Source organism: Podarcis gaigeae (genome assembly GCF_964106915.1).
Source record: "Podarcis gaigeae genome assembly, chromosome: 10".
Taxonomy (NCBI): Eukaryota; Metazoa; Chordata; class Lepidosauria; order Squamata; family Lacertidae; genus Podarcis; species Podarcis gaigeae.
Window position 1 is genome coordinate 60,141,501 of NC_139686.1, and position 16,090 is coordinate 60,157,590.

The 16,090-nt window shown below is 43.0% G+C and overlaps 1 pseudogene across 1 annotated transcript; it reads left to right on the top strand.

Annotated features, from left to right (window-relative positions):
• Positions 1 to 880: 880 nt before the first annotated feature.
• LOC310825776 (tetraspanin-7 pseudogene) lies at positions 881 to 3,345 on the top strand (annotated as a pseudogene). The gene has a single exon. The product of its transcript is annotated as a tetraspanin-7 pseudogene (transcript).
• Positions 3,346 to 16,090: the final 12,745 nt, after the last annotated feature.

Consider the following 16,090-nt stretch of genomic DNA (forward strand, 5'->3'; position numbering starts at 1 on the left):
AACGGCGTTTCCGTGTGCTGCTCTGGTTTGCCGGAAGCGGCTTAGTCATGCTGGCCACATAACCCAGAAGCTGTACGCCGGCTCCCTTGGCCAATAAAGTGAGATGAGTGCTGCAACCCCAGAGTCATCCGCGACTGGACCTAATGGTCAGGGGTCCCTTTACCTTTCATTCAATAATAATAATAATCTCCTTGGTTCAGGGGCCACATAACTCCATACCCTCCTATTTCTCTGATGAAAATAGGGACCTCCTAAGGAAAAGCAGGGGCGTGGGTGGCGCTGTGGGTTAAACCACAGAGCCTCGGACTTGCCGATCAGAACGTCGGCGATTCGAATCCCCACAATGGGGTACACCAGCTCCCTCAGCCAGTAAAGCGAGATGAGCGACACAACCCTAGAGTCGGCCACGACTGGACCTAATGGTCAGGGATCCCTTTACCCTTTTTAGGAAAAGCAGGACATTCCAGGATCAAATCAGAAACCGGGACAGCTACTGTAAGTCCGGGACTGTCCCTGTAAAATAGGGACACTTGGAGGGTCTGCACTGACCAGATCCAGACCTGCTGAGGTTCAGCAAGGTGGTGGTCTCATACGGTCTTTCTTTGTTGAGCCTTATGTTCCAATTAGCATGCTACTTTCCCCCCTTTTTTCTTTTTTTGCAGCCTCTCTGAAGAAACAAATAAAAGCAAATCATGTTTTTTCCTTGAGCTCCAGGCAGTGGCGTAGCATGGGTTGTCAGCACCCGGGGCAAGGCAAGTAATTTGCGCCCCCTAACCCGTGGATTTGCGCCCCCTAACCCTAACCCCCAGATGTTGCGCCCGGTGCGGCCGGCCCCCCCTGCACCCCCCCACGCTACGCCACTGGCTCCAGGGCAACTGCATAGTCATGAGTATATTTTCTGGAGGGAAACTCAACAGGTATTGGATAACAGCTGTGGAATGAAATAAAAGATTCCCTTTTTTGTGAAGGTTCTTAAAATTACTCTCCGGTGCCCATCTCTGTATTCTGATACATGACCAGGAAACATTTGCTATTTGGTGAATGCAATCTGGGATGCCAATATCTTGTGTCCAGGACTAATCTTGCCCAGCCAGCTGCAAAACCCTTTCATTTTATAGCTTGCAACTCCCAAGAAAAGAGCAAGTGATAGATCTGTTATATAGCCCTGTTCTCATCATGCCATAAATCTACCAAAGGGAAATCTAAACAGTCTATTTATTTCAGCCTCCTGGAAAGCTGTGCTACTTGCTATGCATGAATGGTGGCAGAGCAGTGAAGAAAGGTGGGTGTTTAGATCAGGGATCCTTGTTATCTCAGGGCAGTAACCTGGTTTTTCTGATGTACTTCTCCCCCCTTAGATTAATGCTTGAAATAGTGTAAACTCTGGGAATGGCTGGTTGCAAGACTCTCATTCATCTCCATAATACAGCACAGGAGTCACCAGATGTCCTGTATCCGTAAGGATACGGTAGCTCCATGGAATTTACATTACGGAGCAAAACAGCTGTACAATATTCTTCCTTCTTCTTTATATATTTTTAACTCTGACAGTCTTTACCTACATCTGAAAGTTTTCAGCACAGTCTATGGCAAGAAGCAACATTCCCCCTTTCAGGAATGGGGAAATCTTTTAACATGAGTGTTTCACCACCAGTTGAGATGCACCGGGAAATCTTGTGATCTTCAGCTTTGGCTAAAAAGAAGGTATGTAACATTTATGTTATCTCTTGAGAGGGGAAGGATCAAAGTTGAAGAGCTACCTGCCCGCTTTGCAGGAAAACGAGCTCCCCGTTACTGAGGCTGAATTTCCTCTGTGGCAGCTGAATGAAAAGCAATCTCTGAGCTACAAAAGCTTGCGTGAATTGGGGAACCAGAGCCCATGACGGACAAATTAGCAGCTGACATACCAAGGCGGAGCGTGCAACTGTAGAGGCAAGGACAGGAGTGTCTGGAGTGATTGAGAGACAATTCTGGCAGGAGGCAGTCCTGCTCTCTTCTGGGGTGTCAAAAGCCGCTTTTACTACAACCAGGACAGCAATTTGACCAGAGAGCCTGTCCAACTGGTTTTGCGCTGTGCAATCTTCTTTGCATTCTGCGGAATAGGGAGAAGGAGACTGGTATCCTGAGTTCTGACCAGGTGAAGGAGGCAGAGATTTCTGAACATTTCTCTCTGTGAGAGCTGCTCTAGCATCCCTGCAACAACGTCCGCTGGTTGTGGAGCTGCTGAACCCCAAAGAACACCATCCCAGTTCCATCGTCTGGCAAGAGCATTTCATACTTCGGGTCCCGCGTGAAGGTGTTCACCATTGCCCAGCTTGCAAGGTGGAGGAGATTAACCAAAACTTCAAGGAAAAACCATCTAAAGGTGGCATCACAGAGCATCAGCCAGCTTCAAGGAGCATCAGTCGGCAGGACCAGGTGCCACTTCCTTCCTCCATACCAGTTATAAGCACCTAGGAGATTTTATCAACCGTCGCCAGAAAGGTACCATGGCTGTGCTCAAGCTTTTCCTCATGGCTTTCAGCTTTGTCTTCTGGGCAGCGGGGCTCACCATGGTTACCCTTGGCATTTGGGCCAAGATTTCCCTGGGCACCTACTTGGTGCTCTCCACCAACCAATACCCAAACACCTCCTTCATTTTGTTGGCAACCGGCGCAGCTGTCATCGTGTGGGGCTTCCTGGGCTGCTTCAGCGCCGCCACCGAACACCGATGCCTGCTGCGCACTTATGGGAGCTTTCAGTTGGCGGTGCTGGCCGCCGGCTTAGTGGCGGGCCTCTCCAGCTTGTTCTACCGCAAGGATATTGCCGAAGGCTTCCAGAACGGCCTCCGCGAAGCCATACGCTCCTATGCAGAGGACGAGGAGAAGGCCGAGGCTCTGGATTCCGTCCAGCGCACCCTTGACTGCTGCGGGGTGGAAAGCTACCGCGACTGGTTTTCCTCGCCGTGGTCTATGGAGCAACAGCCACCCAACGGCTCCGTGCCCGCGAGCTGCTGCAGGGCACGCAACAGGTGCCTGCACAGCCCTCTCCCTGTCGGCGCCCGGGGAATTTACCGCGACGGGTGCTACAGCAAGGTCTACAATTTCGTCAGCGACAACATGTTCTACATTGCCACGGCGGCCCTTGGGCTGGCACTCATGCAGGTGGTGGGCATCATCCTGGCTTGCCTGCTGGCTGCTCGGGTCCCGCCCCACGCTCAGCCACCCGGAGGCACCATCCCACACTGAATATGGCTCGTAGCTCACTCGGACGCAGCACTGAGACTGTGGAAAGTACTGTGGCCCCACCACAAACCATCCAACCACACTCTCTGCATGCATTGCCACGGCACCTCAATGATCTCCCCCCCCCCCAAATTTATTTGATTAAATTTCCAGAAATCCTACATACAATTCCAATACAGTGGTACCTCTGGTTGCAAAGAGCCGTATCTGCGCAGGCGCAGGTGCGCGGTGCAATTTAGCACTTCTGCGCATGCGCGAGCGGTGAAACCCGGAAGTAACCCTTTCCAGTACTTCCGGGTCGCCGTGGGACGCAACCTGAAAAAACGTATCATGAAGCAAACGTAACATGAGGTATGACTGTACATTTAAAAAACCCAACTTCTATATTATTGACTTCCCATCCCATTGTCCATGATGTTTTCCTTCTCCCCCCTGCTTTGCTGCATCCTGTCTCCCCCCCTTTTTATAATCATAACACAAGAGTCTCTAATTCTTTCTGTTGCTCATCATCTTAATCCTGCTCACGGATTCTTCATATTTTCATATTTCTTCAAATAATCCGAAAAGGGCTTCCATTCTTCAAAAAAGACAAGCATCATTAAATTCTCTTATTTTAGCTGTTAGCTTTGCTGGATCGACGTGGTCCCTCACTTTGCTTATCCATTCTTCTTTAGTGGGAACTTCTTTGTTTTTCCATTTCTGAGCATAAAGGATCCTAGCTGCTGTGGTTGCATACATAAACAAATTAACCATCTTTCTGGCACGGCACCTCATTATCTTTGCAATTGGTTCCCCCTGTAACCTCCTCCTAATCAGTGACACTGTGCCAGGGAACCTGGCTAAATCTCCCCCTTTTTATCTCTCTCTTTTTCTGCAAGATGGACCAATTCCTAATTTTGTTCCTGAAATATTTCTCCACCCACCCACACCGAACCCCTTCAATGCCTTCAGAGGACACGAATGGCAGCAACTGCTTTCATTCTGCCCAACTTTATTTTGTCCACTTTACAAATCTGCTCCCAGCTTTGGTGCTTCTTTATATACAATGGTGGGAAGAAAAGCAAACTCATAAATTTTCCTTGTCCCAAGACATTTGCCATAAATTTTCACCGTGTTTTGAGTCATGGAAGGAAAAATGGGAGGGAATGGATCAAACATCGAGGGGAAGACAGAGATCTGAACAGTTACTGACGGGACGAAAGCTTTACTTTGGGAGGGCAAATGAAAATTGAAGGTCAGAAAGGAAGAGAACTCTTGAGAACGAAGGGGCGGAGAGGGCAGAACTTTGAGCTCTCTGTTATTCAATCACGCAAGACCGGATGAGGTGAGATGCATTTCTTTGCAATGTAAAATGGTGTTGATGTTTTCTGAAAGGGGCTTATCTTAGAAAAATAATAGTCAAGTCCAATTTTCAGAGTTTGAAAATAATCTCAAAGGGCCCTTTGTGTATAATAGAAAAAGTTAATTCCTGGCAAAATACATGACAATCCCAGTGGCCAATGGGCTGTGTTTCTCTCCAAACTGCAGCCAGGAAAACTTGCCTTGAATGCAATTTCTAAACCTTTGTGTTGTGTTGTTTTTGTATATGATGCTTCCTCCACACACACCTGTGGTGTTCTGCATCTTTGTGTTGTTCTAGTGAAAACCATAGAGTCATCATCAGAAGGATGCACAGTTGCAGATTTGTTTTTAAAAAACAATTTTTTTCCATAGGTGTGCTTGATAATCATTCGATTCAGCGTCCACTTGCATCAAAACATTAGGAGTTGAATCGTATTTCAGCCCAGGAAATGAGAAAAATGCTGTTGATTTTAATCTGGAAAAGACAAAGAGTGAATTTATGTAAATCAAATCCATAAAAGAAGAATTTTAAAAGTTGGCTGGCCGGGAGATGGGAATGCTACATAGAAGATCCTTCAGAATTTCTAACCAGGAGAGATTTGGATGTCCCCCCCCCCCCCCGTTAATCTTATCATTTCATCTACCATTACGCAGCCACTTTTCCATCAGATGAGCTATCATATAAAATCTGCCGGCTGGAAGAAAGAAGTGGTGCTGTTATCATATTTATAGTTTTGTTGGCTGAAATAGTGTACGAGAGTCAATAGCTGCATGCTCATCTTTCTATTTGATAAGCCCGGGGACCAGAGTAGAGGTTTTCCATGGGATGCTTGGATAAACTGTTTAACCATCAAAGCCCTTTGGCAAGTCTTAGACCAGTGTTGTCCAAACTTTTTCAAAGAGGGCCAGATTTGATGAAGTGAAGGGCCGTGAGGGCTGGCCAAAAGGCCGACCAAAGTTGTTAACCATTTTAGGATTCTACCCCAAAGTTGTTGAGCTTTTTTTAAGATTGAAGAATTTTACCTCAGGAAATAAACTGCCACAGTGGCCGGATTAAGCTGACCGGCAGCTCAGATTAAGCCCCCAAAACAGACTTTGGACATGCTTGTCTTAGACTCTTCATGTGTAAAACAACACAAAACACAAAACACAAAAGAAGTCATTTCAATTGCTTTCTCTTCATAAAATGCCCATTTTCTACCTAAATTATATCTCAGGTTATAACTTAAATGTTTTTCTAACAATGCAGTCCTATGCCTGCTGTCTCTGGAATAAGCCCAGAGTTTACTGGACTTATTTCCGGATAAGTGCACACAGGATTACAACCTAAGCAAGCCCTATGCGCCAACTGAACCTGAAAAATTATTGAATTATTAGCACTGATGCCACAACTATTCCAGCTTCAAGTTCCTATGGCTCTTATGTACATTATTTCAAAATGTGATTCACACGTGTAAGCACTTTGCCAATAATTTGTCCCTATTCTTTCCTGTGTGACATCTAATATTTTATCTATTAGTACGCCAGACAGGTAGGGACGCAGGTGGCGCTGTGGGTTAAAGCCTCAGCGCCTAGGACTTGCCGATCGAAAGGTCGGCGGTTCGAATCCCTGCGGTGGGGTGCGCTCCCGCTGCTCGGTCCCAGCGCCTGCCAACCTAGCAGTTCGAAAGCACCTCCGGGTGCAAGTAGATAAATAGGGACCGCTTACCAGCGGGAAGGTAAACGGCGTTTCCGTGTGCGGCTCTGGCTCGCCAGAGCAGCGATGTCACGCTGGCCACGTGACCCGGAAGTGTCTCCGGACAGTGCTGGCCCCTGGCCTCTTAAGTGAGATGGGCCCACAACCCCAGAGTCTGTCAAGACTGGCCCGTACGGGCAGGGGTACCTTTACCTTTACCTTTACGCCAGACAGGAGCAGACATTATCACAGTTTCCATAGACAAACTTAGGATTTAAAAGTCCACTTACTGTACTAGAATAAAAAGATCTGTCTTCCCATCAGTTTTCTGTTCTCAGAGTGTTCCCTATTATGTCTTCTGAGCCCATCAGAGCCCAATAACACTTTTGCTGTCCTCCATGTTCCCTGTGATGAAGTACCCATTATAGTAATTTGTCTCATGGAAGCTCTCTAGGAGCCAATTTGATGTTATTGGCTGCCATCTCAAAGACTTCAAGTATACAAATTCTCCGCAGCTGAATCTCAAAAGATAAACCTGTGTGCGGGAGGGAGCCATTTGCAAAGATTGGGCTTTCCTTTTCCATAGCTGATTATGGGATCATTCCAGAGATGATCATGGGAAAGTCGTCAGCATCGCGGAACATGTAATCTGTAGAGAAAAAGTCACAGGGTGAATATCCCGGCTGAAAACATAACATCTGAATAAGACCTTGATATTTAGGGAAATGGAGGAGGGGGCTTTTCATTGGTGCATATTTAGTTACTTAGAGGTACTGTTTTTCTTAAAATATTATAAAATTATAGGATGGGGTCAATTGGAAATATTTTCTTGGAAAAGCTGATATTCTGTGCCTGACTCTAGTGTAATTTTCCAAACGGTGCAATATTCAGAGAGCAAAGAACCATTCTGTACTTCTGTTCATTAATCAGAGGGTCATTAGTTAACTAGACATCACTAGTTTGTCTTCATAATTTTAGGGTAACTAGCTATTAGCTGACAATTTGTAAATTCCAATACAACTTGCAATGCCATTATGACTGTAATGTATGAATGTATTCAAGTGCACCTCTGTTGAATATGAGGAATATTACTATTTTTAAATCATAACGAATTAAATGACAGATAATTATATTTTTACTTCTTAATTTACAAAGTATGATAAAGAGGGTGAGCAAAATGCAGCGCAAAGTACAACAGGAACACAGAAGCAGATCTATGTACAGTATTTTAATTTTAATTTATTTCATGTCCTGTTTTATCCCGAACACTCAAGACAGGCTGCAGCATTTTAAAAACCCAAGTGTTCTCTGAAGGAACAGACTTCCTCAAACCGGTGCCCTCTAAAAATTGTTGGACTATGTACATCTCTCATTTACTCTAGGCCAGCATAGCCAACTATAGATTATACGGTAAAATACATAGTTATCCTGAGGAAGCTGAGTTACTTTTTTTGTGGTTTGGATCTATATGCTTATGCAACAAAAGTTGAAATATAACTTCTGACTGTCAACATCACACACACACACACACACACACACACACACTATATATATATAATGCACATTCTTAAAAAATAAAATAAATCAATGGCTGGATCAAGGAAATACGTTGAACATGTGAAGATGTCTTTGTGGATGGAAAATGCATGCTAAGGGCCATGTTCCACTGCCTATTTATAAATGACTAAATGAGCCACAAATATTTTGTTCTTCCCAGACATTGCATTGGTGAGCCTTGTACGTTCACCCACAACTTTATACAGAACTGTGCACTAATCACATGTTTCACTGTGGAGTACACACATAACTGTTGCTTGGGTGATATCTGTTGCAGTATTTCTTATTGATATCTAGTTAATATCTACACATTTTGAAACTTTGTATGCTAAGTTTGTCGCCACAGTCTTCCTGATATATGAGCCAATAAAGCTTTGAAATCACAAATGTCTTCTGTCCAGTTTACTTGACTTTGTATTGCTTGGCAAACGCTACCGTGAACCCCAAGGTTCTAGGCTCCTAGAGCTTCCACAAAGAGGAAAATAGGATAATACATCCAGAGGAACCTCAAATGTCTGGAGCAGTTCTGGGAGACGGAGGCACACAGGAACACATGAATGGGACTACTTTTGGGCTTGCTGATCGGAAGGTCGGCGGTTTGAATCCCTGCGACGGGGTGAGCTCCCATTGCTCTGTCCCAGCTCCTGCCAACCTAGCAATTCGAAAGCATGCCAGTGCAAGTAAATAAATAAATAGGTACCACTGCAGTGGGAAGGTAAACAGCATTTCCATGCACTCTGGCACTCGTCATGGTCCTCCATGCGTCAGAAGCAGAAAACTTTCTGACTCGGAAAAGTATCTGTGGACAAACACCGGCTCCTTTGGCCTGAAAGTGAGATAAGCGCTGCAACCCTAGAGTCGCCTTTGACTGGACTTAACTGTCCAGGGGTCCTTTACCTTGTTATGTACTGAAGTTTTCACCCTGGGCTGGCAGGGGGATACTGTAGATAGTTTTCACTCAGGTCCACATATGCAAAAAAGGGATTGAAAGTGACGTTCAGTGATTGGTTAGTTACAGAAAATGGTTACTGTTGCGTTCTAGTGGAGCTCTATATAAGCAGGCTGGCTGAACCCTTCAGTTCAGTTCTGTTCTGGCCTGTGAATAAACAAGAGCTGTTTGAAGAATCGCTGTGTCATCTGATATGTTCACTCACAACTTAACATACCTTGTACCTTTTTGTTGGATACCAGGGACCCATGAGGCATGGAGAAGTGACTGCCTCAGGTGGGAAGATCCACAGGGGCAGCAGATCTGGCCTCCAAGGAAGGTACCATCTGCCGCTGCTGCCACTGTGGCAAGTATACTGTGGCAAACCCCTTGGAGGCCAGATCTGCTGATTTGATTCCCGCCCCTTTATTCCCAATGTAGACGCTTCTTTGTGATGTAGATCTTCATTTCTCCGCTTTTTCCCTGGCGGGGCGGGCGCCATTTTGTGGTTTGCCTCAGGTGCCAAAATGTCTTGGGCTGGCCCCGTTCAATACGAAACCATAGCTGTCAACTTTTCCCTTTTCTCGCAAGGAATCCTATTCGGAATAAGGGAATTTCCCTTTAAAAAAGGGAAACGTTGACAGCTATGTACGAAACCCTCAGTTTTTCTGTATGATTTTTTCCCCTGGCTGCTGCCATCATCGTGAATACGAACAATTCCTTTTACAACAAAATTTCATTTCAGCAAAGAAAAGCAGTAATGCAAATAGGAGGAATACAACACCAATGCTTGCCAATTATTTTACTACATTCTGAAAACATTTTCATCCAAAGCATATGGTAAAATGTTCCTAACGCCTCAGAGCCTCTCTGCCACTTTGCAGCTTGTATTACTATAAATATGTTTTTATGTTAATGGGGAGAAAGACCATCTACACAGGATTTTATTGCATTTCATCCGTGCCAGAACTGAACCTTGTTTTCTTTCCGACCGCGGACGTAGCAGAACAGCAGGAGAGCAGTCATAGGGTGAGGAGGACTGAGAAGAGGAGAAAGGTTGCCTTTTCCCTCAGCCACTTCTCTGCGAGAAGGAATATGGATGAGGGTTGGCTTTGACTGCAGATGGCCCCAAGTGCCACAGTTGGCATTTAGTGCAGCGTTGAGATGGGAGTGGTCCAGTGTCAAGTCCCAGGGAGTTCCAACTTCCCTGCCACTTGTCCTGGATCTTCCTGTTCTCCCCCCCCCCCCAATATTATTTATTAAGTTTCATACAAATACAACACATACTATAAAACCAATGAAACAAAAAGAAAAGAATAAGAAAAAAGAATTAAAACAAATATGGCAAATAATAACAAAAAATATAACCACATACACATAGACAATAAATGTTAATTAATTAGTTAAACTTCCACCTTATAAACATATTGCTTGACTTTTTCTAATCTCTTCCATCTGAATTTCCTTGTAACTAAATGTAGCAGTTTTCCAATATCATTATTCAAAAAAAACCCCACAATATTCCGACTATAATCAAATTTCTTAACTTTTCTTAACATTCTATGTCTCCTTTAATTATTTAAATCCTAATTTAATCCTAGGCCTATTTAGTACTTTCAAGTAACTACTACTCTTTAATATTACAATATTTATTCAAATAGTCTTTAAATTTCTTCCAGTCTTCCTGGTATTCCTCTTCTTTCTGGTCGCGGATTCTCCCAGTGAGATCAGCCAGCTCCATAAAGTCCATCATCTTCATGTGCCATTCTTCCACAGTTGGTAATTCTTGTGTTTTCTATTTTTTAGCTATTAAAATTCATGCAGCAGTTGTGGCATACAAAAATACCTTTACATCTTTCTTGGGCAGTTCAGGACCTAATAGTCCAAGGACAATGGATCTTCCTGTTCTTAGTGTACATCATTCCTCTTCGCCTCTTGCTTCCTCATAGCATGTGACGGTCCCTTAGTGCCAGGGTGGATTTGATTTAAATCAAATCAATTTAAATCACTAGTCATAAGACTTGATTTAAATCGCTAGTGAGAAAGAACTGATTTAAGTCATTTTTACTTTTTTACAGAAAGACTCATTCTTGCTGGTATAATCTTAATCTTTACAACCAGATGAAGGTTTCATTTTTGGAATAATAAATTGTTCAGAGTAGTATTTACAGTTATATCAAAAATTACTGATTTGGTTGTAATATTAGAAATAGACAGACAGATAATTATGAAATTATTGTGAGGTTTAACAAGTTAACTGTTTGTATTTGGACAAATTTTCTGCTGTACTTTATTGGAAGGAGAAAAATAATCATGTCCTTAATAACAGTTTAAACAATTTATTTAACTAAAACAATATTATAGCATATAGCATGTATCCATGTTTGTTAACTGATGTGGTTAAACAGTTTTAAAAAGCCAACTTAGACTGAGTTTTAGCACACATGAAAAACTTAAAACAAATCCTTATTTTCTGATGAGTAGCCTTTGCACTATAATGTAACTTAAATAGAAAACTATCTTTAGAAAGATTTTTCCTCCAAAAGCATTTTATTTTATTTTATTTTTAACTTCTTTTTATTCATTTTCTATAACCAAACAACAACAAAAAGAGAAAAAGAAAAATAGCCAACACATACCAAAGAAAAAAGAAAACATCAACCAAAACAAAACGCCTAAACCAACCAAAAAACAAACATTAATTAACAACAAATAACGATTGACTTCCCTCCATCTCGGTTTTGGGTTATGTAAATATTAAATCCATTCTGCAGTTTTTCATTTTGTAACGTCTACACATTGCAAGGATTATATTGAACCTACTGTAATTTTACAAAATCTCTAGAATTTGTTTCCATATATGTTATGAATTTAGACCAATCGTCAATAAACTTTATACCTTTTTGCTGTCTAATGTACTGCGTCATTTTTGCCAAATCCATATACTCAAATAATTTAATTTGCCAATCTTTAATGGTCAGGATATTTGGGGTTTTCCAATTTTGTGCTAAAGCATTTTTGTGCTAAAGCATTTTATTTTAAAAATCCAACTTAAATTCAAAAAATCTGATTTAAATAAAAAATAATCTGATTTTTTTAAAAAATCATTGATTTTTATCCACCCTGTTCAGGGCAGATGGTTCTTCGACTTGAAGATGAGAAGTGTTGTGCCAAGTTATGCACACCTCAGGATTTAAAATGTGACGCTTGGGTTTTCCACCCTTTTTGAATTTAAATCAGGTATACATTTCCAGCCACAGTCTCTCAAGATACTTTTGCCTGCTAAGATTAAAGTCCCTTTAGAGCAGGGGTCAGCAAACTTTTTCAGCCGTGGGCAGGTCCACTGTCCCTCAAGCCATGTGGTGGGCCGGACTATATTTTGGAAAAAAAATATGAACGAATTCCTATGCCCCACGAATAACCCAGAGATGCATTTTAAATAAAAGGGCACATTCTACTCATGTAAAAACATGCTGATTCCCGGACTGTCTGTGGGCCGGATTTAGAAGGCGATTGGACCGCATCCGGCCCACGGGCCTTAGGTTGCCTACCCCTGCTTTAGAGTCTCTCCCCACTTGCTAATGGATATTCAGACAAATAAACAGACACAGCTATAAACTCTTTGTTTCCCAGTGGAGATTCTCTGTCTGCCTCATGACCTTTCTAAGGCAGTCCATCAAACTGTTGATTCTGCCAGCACAATGCTTGCAAAAGTTCACAGTCTTGGCGTTGCCCTTCTTGCTATGCCGACAAGCGTTCAGGTCCATATATCTAACTTGGAAGGTAAAGTCAGGCCAGGCAACATATTGAATAACGATCCGTAAATTAAATGGAGGCTTAATTCATTACCGGTCTCTCAGAATTACTTTCTGCTGCCTAACAACTATGACCTCCTTCCTTTCTGCCTGAGAACTTTAGAAGCCCTTCAGATGTTGTTTGCAAGAAATGCTAAAATTGTAATTTCCCAGTTAACACACCGCAACCGGATTGTGGTTTAAGCACAAGGGAGAGAAAGCAGGAATGGTAAAGGAGGGAGATCTGTTGGACAGTGACGGAAATTAGCAGTTAGAAGGCTTTTAAAACCATGGCAAAGTCTTGCATTGGCCATGTTGGATGCTGTAACAGGAACATCAGAATGAAGAGTAGGTAACCAAAATGTGTTGACCTGTAGTGCAAATATTGGTTAAATATTTTAAAGTACATTATTTAGCAAAATAAAAATAAAAATGTCCAATTTAGCTGATGTACAGTTATTTCCTTTTAAATCAAAATTTCCAGACTGATTTTGAGACTTTTGAGTACAGCTATACCTGAAGCCTTTAGGTGATTTGCTAACAGAGGCGGAATCTACACACAAATAAAAAAAAGCTGTGAAAATGCTTTTTAAAAAAAGTTTTGAAAAATACTTTGAATTTTGCATAGCTCACTTTCGCCATCTAGTGTCACATTTGCATATTGCACTTCACAACACATTTTAAATGTTTTATTTGCAGCTGTGTAGCTGAGTCCAGAGTAGAAGTAGAAGTTTATTCACTCACAGAGCCTTCATTTTAAAAGAATACTCAATTCTAGTAACCATGCAGGCATGAAAAATGTTTGCTGACAAACAGGGGGAGGCAATCCTGCTCCCACTTCCAGTTTATTTCTAGAAGAAATCCATGTTTACCTTTTTATATATATAAAAAACCCAACAACCACAAATAAAGTCAAACCTATTTTAACATCTGACTATCCGAAGCCACCTGTTTTGAAACTATTTAAATCCATTAGATAAAATCATCTTCAACCACATCAAGCAATTAAGTTTGTTTTACTCTGCAGGAACACCAACAAAGGAAGAACTAATTGTTAGAAAGCAACGGAGACCAAATTTGGCCCTTTTCCAATGACAGACTCTCATATAGTGAGCACAGGGCGAAGGAGATTGGGTCTTCCCCAATCCATATAAACGCTGCTGCTGATAGGCAGCTGGTACAATACTGCTTTAAATGCACAGGGAATAAATTTGGAGCTGACTGTCTACACCTTTGGTTGTGTTGCTGTTATAGGAGAGTGAGTGTGGTTCTCCCCTTCCACACTAATGGTGAGTTGTATCCAAATTAAGAAAACGTCTGTGGCTAAGGTCACATTCTTGGTCCTCCAGCCAGGAAACAGTGGAGTTCAGAGCATGCACACATAAGATCAGGGGTCAGCAAACTTACCGCGCCTCAGACCAGTGTCTCCAGCGCCCATCGCGCAGCGGGCCAGAGGGTGGGGGAGCGCGTGCCCATACGTGTGCGCACACACTATTTCCGGTGCACTTCCGGGTCGGAAAAGCACCGGAAATAGCTCGTGCGCATGTGCACAGGCCTCCTCCGACCCAGATGTGCACCGGAAATAACGCTTGTGCAAATAACGCGAGTCTCTCAGGCCTTATCCGGCCCATGGGCCTTAGTTTGGGGACCCCTGCGTAAGATCTTTCACTGTTTTTTTTTTTAAAAAAAGAATTCTAACCTTGTGGGAGTACAGAAGATTAGAAGAGGAGTCATGAGAAGAGAGACATGTGCCGCCATGCAGGTGGGACTTTGGTTTTTCAAATTACAGAGGCCAAAATTCGGCATTCACCAGCTCTCGTCTTCCATTTTGCGGCACCCTCTAGGGTCAATGCACTTGACCACCATATCATGCTCTTCCTTTTTAAAAAGATAAAGGTACCCCTGAACATATAGGCTGAGGGAGCTGGCGTTTGTCCGCAGACAGTTTCTGGGTCACGTGGAAACACCGTTTACCTTCCCGCTGAAGTGGTACCTATTTATCTACTTGCACTTTGATGTGTTTTTGAACTCCTAGGTGGGCAGGAGCAGGGACCAAGAAATGGGAGCTCACCCCGTTGCGGGGACTCGAACCGCCAACCTTCTGATTGGCAAGCCTTAGGCTCAGTGGTTTAGACCACAGCACCACCCACATATAGCTTAAACCAGCGAAGGTAAAACGCTGGTCTTTGTTTCCTTAAACCGTTGTTTCTCTAAACCTTTCCAGCAAATTCCCCTCTTGGGAAAACGGCTTTGCTTTCCCTCGTTCTTTGCAATGTTTCACTTGCTCCTCATTTTATTTCAATTTTTTTCATCAATCTTAACAGCAGCAGCTTCATTTTATCATGCAAACTGCTCTGCCGACGAAAGTGCCTATTTATTTATTTTCAGATGACGACTGCCTTGCTTGCAACTTATTTTAAATTTTATTACCGTCACGCTGCTTTCCCTGCACTTTTAATTATAAGATTGCAGAACTGGCAAAATACAGCCAGCTGGAGTGTTGTTCATCATTCATGAAGCAATTGCATTATTTTATTTCCCGCTTCTCATGCCTTATGGATCATCTGTACCTGACGCTTAAGTACATGCCTTCATAGTTTTTCTGCCCTGCCTTGTGCTGCTCTGTTATAGGAATCAAAAACCCTCTTTTAATTTCAAATTGATTTTGCTAAAGGTTTAACGTGAGAGCTGGTGTGGTGCAATTATTAGAACTCAGGTTCAAATCCTCCCATAGCCGCAAAGCTTACTGCTGACCACGGGCTACTCAGTTTGCATAAAATCCAAGTTCTCAGGCTTGCGCATGACATCTCAGGTGTCAGTACACTCCCAACACTGGTGTTTGGAGTACACACGATATAGGTAAAAAAAGGTAAAACGGTAAAGGACCCCTGAACGGTTAAGTCCAAGCAAAGGTGACTATGGGGTTGCGGCGCTCATCTCGCTTTCAGGCCAAGGGAGCCGACGTTTGCCCACAGACAGCTTTCCGGGTCATGTGGCCAGCAGGACTAAACAGTTTCTGGTACAACAGAACACAATGACAGAAACCAGAACGCACGGGAACATCCTTTATTTCTCACCATTTATCTCCTTGCACTGGTGTGATTTTGAACTGCTGGGTAGGCAGGAGCTGGGACAGAGCAACGGAAGCTCACCCGTTGTGCAGATTTGAACCGCCAACTTTCTGATCGGCAAGCCCAAGGGAGCCGACATTTGTCCACAGACAGCTAAACGGAACAACCAGAGTGCACAGAAATGCCGTTTACATGATGCGAGCCACAAACCATAGGTATCCTGTAGTTTCTTGAGAAATACTGCTATATGGTGTGTTTTCCTTCAAATCTGCTTCCATCCAACTTGAAAATGTATGGCACAGTTAAACTGAGTTGTGTACATTTCAGACAGCCATGACACGTATTTATTTATATGCTGATCAGGCAGACTTACAACAAGAATGCAATCCATTATCCCCATACAAGGGCATCGACAGGAATTTTTCCTAGGTGCAGGCAAAGTGAATTTTACGTACATGCATGCATAACTAGTGGGACACGGGTGGTCGGCATACATAACT